This window comes from Megalopta genalis, unplaced genomic scaffold (assembly GCF_051020955.1).
Source record: "Megalopta genalis isolate 19385.01 unplaced genomic scaffold, iyMegGena1_principal scaffold0100, whole genome shotgun sequence".
NCBI lineage: Eukaryota > Metazoa > Arthropoda > Insecta > Hymenoptera > Halictidae > Megalopta > Megalopta genalis.
Window position 1 is genome coordinate 52,712 of NW_027476169.1, and position 7,684 is coordinate 60,395.

Here is a 7,684-nt window from a genome sequence, read left to right on the forward strand (position 1 = left end):
ACAGATTAGTAAAATAAGTAAATTAACTAAATAACGTAGGAAAATGCTCTTTGCAGGAAATAAAAGCTTGTTGCATCAGTTATGCATATAATACAGATTAGTAAAATAAGTAAACTAATTAAATAACCTAAAAGAAATGCTTCTCTCAGTAAACAGAAGCTTGTTGCGTTATCTAAGCATATATATATATATATAATATAAATCAGCAAAATAAGTAAACTAACTCAATAACCTAGAAAACAGCTTTTCTTGTCGCATTATCTACACATATAAATCAGTAAAATAAGTACGCTAACTTGACATAACCTAGAAAAATGCATTTCACAATAAATGAAAGCTTCGAAAACGTGTAAACGTTAACGAAAAAATTTCTTTTGCATTTGAAAGAAAAGTCTGATCAGAATGTTCTTAAACTTACACATCGTGAATTTTCGATCGATCGATCGATCGTTCGTACCGGACAAAGGTCCCGCGGATTTTCTCGCGGACAAAGGCGGGCCGATAAGAGGCGCGCCGGGTTTTCAATGGGCCCGAGACACGAGTCGGCCGATTGACAGCGAATAAGATTATTATTGCTCGTTGTACGGCGTATCTCCGCATCTATCCGGTAACTATCTACGGTAGCGGGCGCATCGGCCGGTCCCGGCTACCGACGGACGCATTGTGCCCCGTTCCCGATCTATCCGAGCCGCAGACAACGCGGCGGCAGTGCCGGGCTGCTGCCCTCGCTGACAACAATGACGCCCGATAGATATTTATGCAGTTATTATCTTATTCCGCCGCGGTCAATTAGATTTATCTCGGCTAATCTTCGACCGTTTTCACTGACGTTTATTGCCGGCCGCCTCGAGACGTCGAGCCGCGTCGAGTCGAGTCGAGCCGAGCCGAGCCGAGCCGAGACGTCGAGACCGGTACCCCGACGCGCCGCGCCGCCGTTTTCTCGGCCGCCTCGAGACGTCGAGCCGCGCCGAGTCGAGTCGAACCGAGCCGAACCGAGCCGAACCGAGCCGAGACGTCGAGAGACCGGTATCCCGACGCGCCGCGCCGAGCCGCCGTTTTCTCGGCCGCTCTCGGAAACCCGCGCGCTCCGTGCTCTATTATTCCGCCATTAGAGCGCCTTCACCGCGCTGAAAATGATACTGTTTCCTGCGCACTCGGACCAGGGGCACGGCGATATTACGGAAATAGTTGCAACGTGACGGCGAACACGCTCGGTGAGTAATAGACCGCCGCGCCGCACAGTGGTTCAACGATTTCAGCGTCGTTTTAACAACAAATTAATTTTCTCGAGTCGACGTCCTGTCGACTTTTATCACCGGTTAAGGTTAGGTCTACCGAACCGGTCAAAAATAGACTGGTTTCTTTCACAGCTGCTGATGTTATAAAAATATTTAAATACTAATAACTCGACCAGGTGAACGAGTTAGGTTAGGACGACGAGGTTTTCTTACTGCGATCAGCATAATTTTCCAACAAATTATTCTTGTTATTCGTTAATAAAAGACGTGATTTCTTATCGCAAAAGATTGCTCTTCGCGTTAAAAAAAAACAGATACACGCATTAAATAGTATCTTAAAAATAATTTAAAGAAGGAAAACAGTTCTTACACGTACAAGTGCATACTGTCTTTAAACATTTCTAGCTTCGAACGAGTACATTATTTAAAATTTGTAGCAGGATTTTTTGGACGAAATGTCACTCTGAATTTCTCGATCCGGTCGAAGAAGCGAGCGTCCTTGTCGCGAGCGAACGACGCCGGTCGATCGAGCCAGTCTCGACTCACGCCTGCCAATTTGATTATAATACTTTCAACCATAAAATCCGAAACGGAGTTAAACATTCGGCTTAATCCGTTCCCAAAAGTTTTACAGACTTTTACGGGGCCATAAACGCGCTTGGGAACCCCGGGACCTCTAATCACAAGTCATCGTTTACGTGCTCGTGAAAGTAAGAACGCTGTTATTCCCATCAAACAGAATTGATGTCCCGGGAATGGCCCTCAATCTTGATAAAGCGGGGACATCGGAGCCGCAGATAACCAGAAGAATGGCCACGGCGAGACGAGAATCCGCCGCGGAGCGTCGCGAACAGCGCCGCGGCCGGAACGTTTTCGCGAAACGCGTTTGACCTTCCGCGGTATCGGCGCAGATCGTTATAAAGACCGTTCCGGAATCGGCTCCATTAGTCCTAAGTGCCGTCAATTATCGTTCATCGCGGAATTAATCTCGCGCCGCGCAGAAACATCGCCGCGATAATGCCTAAATTTAACCCCGCGGTTAAATCGGCCTCTCTCTCTCTCTCTCTCTCTCTCTCTCTCTCTTTGCCCGCCATCTTTCTTCAACTTTTTTTAACAGCTTTTTTTCACATACCGCCGAGTTAAAGTTATTTTACATACGAGGAGAACTTCCGTATATACGAGCCAGATTTTTATGTCGAATATAAGAAAGAAATATTTATTATTTAACGAAGATGTACAGGGTGTCCCAAAATTATGGTACTTCCGGGAGATGAAGGTCTCCTGAGGACTTTTTCCTTGGCGAAAATAAAATTCGCGGCTCCGTTTACTAGTTATTATTAAAAAACAGTGACCAATGAGAGGTCAGCTTGACGATAATTAGCTAATAAACGGTAACGATGCAAACGGTAACAGCATAACAGCAATTGTTAGCACTAAAAATTGTTAACAGTGACTTTCCAGTTTCTCCAATTACAACAATGAAATACGATTGTATGTAAATCGAATTTTTGCGGTGAATCGAACGTCCCTGGTGTACGGGCAATAATCCGACAATTGTCATGGACGGCAGTGTCGATAATGCGGCCAAGTGCAGCCGGTTACTTGGTAATTTAGCGGCGGCATTGCGATCGGTGGCAGGGACACAACGTTCCTGGAGTTACGACGCTTTCTGCGTTTGGAATAATCACGGTGATAACGCGCGCTCGCTCCGTGAACTATAACCTATCGCCGAGTAAAATCACGTTTCTCCTTTCGCCCCCCCCCCCTCCCGCCCAACGGTGTCCGTGACTAGCATCTAGCACCGCCGACAGAGCCGATGCGAGCGAGTGAAGATCAGAGAGCTGAGAGTAGAGAGTAGAGGATCATGAGTAGAAAGTGGGGAGTACGGAATAGGGAGCTGTGAGTAGACAAGCTGAGAGTAGAGAGTAGGGGACGTGAGTAGAGCCGAGAGTAGCGAGTAGAGGGCTGTGAGTAGAGAGTAGAAGATCGTGAGTAGACAGCCGAAAGTATAGAGTAGAGAGTCGTGAGTAGAGAATAGAGAGTAGAAAGCCGTGAGTTGAGAATAGAGAGTAGAAAGCCGCGAGTAGAGAATAGAGGGCCGTGATTAGACAAGCTGAGAGTAGAGAGTAGAGAGCCGTGAGTAGACAGTGGAGAGTAGAGGGCCGTGAGTAGAGAATAGAGAGTAGGAAACCGTGCGTACAGAGTAGAGAGCCGAATGTAGCGAGTAGAGAGTAGTGGGCCGTGAGTAGAGAGCCGACAGTATAGAGTAGAGAGCCGAGAGTATAGAGTAGAGGACCGTGAGTAGACAGTAGAGAGTAGCAAGCCGTGAGTATAGAGTAGAGAGTAGAAAGCCGTGAGCAGACAGTAAAGAGACGAGAGTAGAGCTGAGAGTAGAGAGCCGTGAGTAGAGAGTAGAGGGCCGTGATTAGAGAGTAGAAAGCAGTGAGTAGAGAGTAGAGAGCCGTGAGTAGAGAATAGAGAGTAGAAAGTCGTGAGTAGAGAATAGATGGCCGTGAGTCGACAAGCTGAGAGTAAAGAGTAGGGGTCGTAAGTAGAGCCGAGAATAGCGAGTAGAGTGCAGCGAATAGAGAGTAGGAGATCGTGAGTAGACAGCCGAAAGTAGAGAGTAGAAGAGAGTCGTGAGTAGAGAACAGAGAGTAGAAAGCCGTGATTAGACAGTAAAGAGACGAGAGTAGAGAGTAGAGAGCCGTGATTAGAGAGTAGAAAGCAGTGAGTAGAGAGCCGTGAGCAGAGAGTAGAAAGCCGTGAGTAGAGAGTAGAAAGCCGTGAGTAGAATGTAGATGGCCGTGAATAGAGAGTAGAAAGCAGTGAGTAGAGAGTAGAAGATCATGAGTAGACAGCTGAAAGTAGAGAGTAGAAAGCCATGAGTAGACAGTAAAAAGACGAGAGTAGACAGTATAGAACCGAGAGTAGAAATCCAAGAATAGAAAGCAGAGAGTAGAAAATAGTGAACCGAGAGTAGAGAGAAATAACGCCGTGAATGAAGAAGCCAAAAAATAGAGAGAGAGAGAGAGAGAGAGAGAGAGAGAGAGAGTAATAGTATAGAACAGTATAGAACCGATAGTCGAAAGCCGAAAGCCAAGAGCCAGAGAGACGAGAGCCGACCAATGTAATCCGCCTCGGCAATCCGGTTACCGAGTTGCGTGACCGCGAAAATCTATTCCTTCGTAATGCTATCTGTTATTACGGGCGTATTTACTTAACTGTATTAACGAGGCCGCCGCTGTCGTATCTAACGATCCGGCAGTTGAATTAGATTGGTAATCGTGCCGCGTTTCGCCTGCTCCCGCTCGTCAGGGACCCTGGACGCGGCCTCGATGGATGTCCTAACTGGACCTGTCTCTTTGCGAGCTATCATTTCGCGAGCGATTTTCTCGTTGTTACACTCCTCCGCGGATGTTGCTCGAACGTCGAGCGTTCAGGGAGCAAGTAAACAGTGAGAATTCAATCTATAAGCACCGACTCTGTGCTGCTAGTGGGAAATTTAATTTGTTATTGTTAAATACATCTATACATCTGCTTATATAGTTTTTTATTTTTTATAGTAGTAGATGTATCATGTATCGTTTAATTTTGTTATTTGTTGTCATATTTCATTTTTTATATTATATTTTATTGTTGGAGCTTGAATATGTTATTTCATTGAATTTGTTAGTGTTAAATACATCTACGCTATAATAAAATTAAGAAACAAATTAAATGATACATGATTATATATATAAATATATACACGTTTATATATATAAATATATACATTTTATGTATTATAAAATATAGTAAAATATACTATATACTATATAAATATACTATAAAATATATAAAATATAAAAAATATATAAAATACGTGAAATATATGAAATATATAAAATATATAAAAAATATATATCTATATATACATAAAAGTGTATCTGTATCATATATAATTTAATTTGTTATTTTATCACATTTTATTTTTCATATTATATTTTATTACTTGACTAGTTCCACCGAATAAATCCTAACGTTCTGATAATAAATCCTGTCCAGCTGTCAAATGGTGTCAAACACCCGTCGCGACCGTTCAAGGGTCAAAGGGGTTCCATCCCCGGCGAACACTGGAAATAACCCCGAGCGAAAGATCCTCCCGAACACCATCTAGGAGGAGACAAAGCGAGCCCGGAGCACCGCTATCAAGATCCACATTTCATTAGGCAGCATAAAACCGTCCTCGGGCCGGAGAGCACCTCGAAGAGCCGCCTCTCCAGCCATCCTCTAAACGTCTAAACCTAACCCCGCGGCCTGCCGTTGTCGCGTATCGCGTTAACGGCGCCATAACGCCGGGCCGCTGCACACCGTAGAGGCCCGAGATACGGGCCCGATCGGTCTCTCCAGTCTCGAGCGAACGCGCGCAGAGTAGATATACACACCGCGGCTCGAACTTCCGTTTCTAAAAGCAGCGCAGTGTGGTCCGCGGAGCAACGATCCGTGGCCAAAAGTCCGTTTTCCAACTTTTGTATTTTCCACGATTGTTTTCTTTTTCCTTTCGAACGGGTTCACAACTCTTCGTAGTTTTAGAAATCGTTTCACGCGTTTCTGGAGAAAAATTCGCAGCCGGGACAACAAAACATCGGGGAGACTATATCAGATTCTAAGAATGCTGCCGCATTATCTTCAACCTATCGAATATATTAAGAGAGAAAACGAAGCGTTATTTTGCTTTGGTTTGTTGCAATCGTGGTAGACAATTTTTATTTTGCGTAAAGATCAACGCGGTATGGCGATAAGCAGACCACGGATTTTCAAGCATTTATGGTAAAAAATAGGAGGTTGAAGCATAAAATTGTGAGGACGTGAGGAGAATGTAATTATTTCATTACGCCACTCTCGACTTATCAAAATTATTGAGAGAGACGATTTATTTTTATTTCATTTCCGTTTCTTACGATCGTCTGCGAAAATTTCTATTTTGCACAAAAATCCGCGGTCTAGTAATAAAGTGTAACGTCGCGAAGACCTGGTAATGACAATTTAAAGGGACTCGTCTTTTAAATTAATTATTACAGGTTATCGATATATAAATTTTGTATTATGTTATTACGTCGGCAAGCTGGTATATTTTATTTATTCGTGTACCTTGCATCCATTGTTTATCGTACGTATAAACAGTGCAATGCATAGAATAATTTAAACTTTGTGACGGCTTACAGAAAAACTGTCGAAAGTCGTTCAAACGAGACTCGCTTTGCACGAAAGCCGATTCAATTGTTACCGAGGGCGTATCAATGTCAAGCGCATCCCCCCGCACCCGTCGGCTCCGCGGTATTCGAAAAACAAAGCCGGAGGTGTGTTTCGCCGCCGGGGTAAACAGCGAAGCGGCAAGCGCGCCGTCCCTCGATGCACGTATCCGATTCCAAAACAAAGCACGTTTTCTCGGACACTCCCGACCATCTCGTTAAAAAATGTTTCGAACAAAAGTTGCTCGGTATTCACTTTTCTACGAACTGGAATATAAAAACTTCCGGAGACGAGTTTTCTTTCATAGGAAACGCTGGTCACCCTCGATTTTTAACGTGTCAACACGTATTTTCGACTCGACAATATTGTAGCCGGCGTCGAGACGAATTCAACGACCTACTATACCATAACCTTGATCTTCGAAACGACGCTGAAATAATTTTGGCCACGGATCGCTGGCTCACCGGCAGAGACCGCTGTGCGACGGGTCCGGCGACGATCGGAGAGATCCGGCCGGGCAGATAAACGGGGGGTGGGGGGAGAGCAGAGTTTCACCGTTCATTCAATTAGCGCGTTATTCGCGCGGGGAACGCTCGTAACTCGGCGAACGGTGGCCACGGCCATGGCCACGAGTTATGACGTTTCCTCTAGCTCCGTCGTAAAGATTACGCGGCCCCTGCAGCTACCGCGGCCCGCGGCCCGCGCGGCCCACGGACCGCGGGGTTATCTGGCCACGAAATCGGCCGACTGTCCTATCCCCCGTACCCTATCCCGGTCTCTCCTATCCGCGGAACCATCCTCCGTGTGTTTACGAGTCAGCCGCATGGCGCGCGACTTAACCGCCTGATAGCGGCACAGTAATTGCGTCGGGATTGCCACCACCTCCGTACACCGTCCCCGGGGACCTATCTCGGGCCCGGTCGCCTCTCGGCTAGCCATTAACCTTTCCCGAGCCGAATACCGACCCGATCATGCCATTTCAATTTCGTCCACTTTGGCGGATTTGTCTTCCATTATAAAATAATAATAATAAGTAAAATAAATAAACAAAAATAATTATTATTATTTTTATCATTATTATAGAGAATGAAATTATAGAGAATGTCGCGCGAACAATTTTCGACGTCGAGAAGATTTATATTAAATTATATTAAATATATATTATTATAACATTATATTAAATAACATGTCAAACAAAAATTTCGAACGAA

The 7,684-nt window shown here is 44.9% G+C and overlaps 1 long non-coding RNA gene across 1 annotated transcript; it reads left to right on the forward strand.

Annotated features, from left to right (window-relative positions):
- The first annotated feature begins 437 nt into the window (after positions 1-437).
- On the forward strand, positions 438-6,344 carry LOC143262229 (uncharacterized). Its single transcript, XR_013036124.1, has 2 exons — positions 438-1,214; positions 5,286-6,344. It is a non-coding gene; the product is annotated as an uncharacterized LOC143262229 (long non-coding RNA).
- The last annotated feature ends 1,340 nt before the right edge of the window (positions 6,345-7,684 follow it).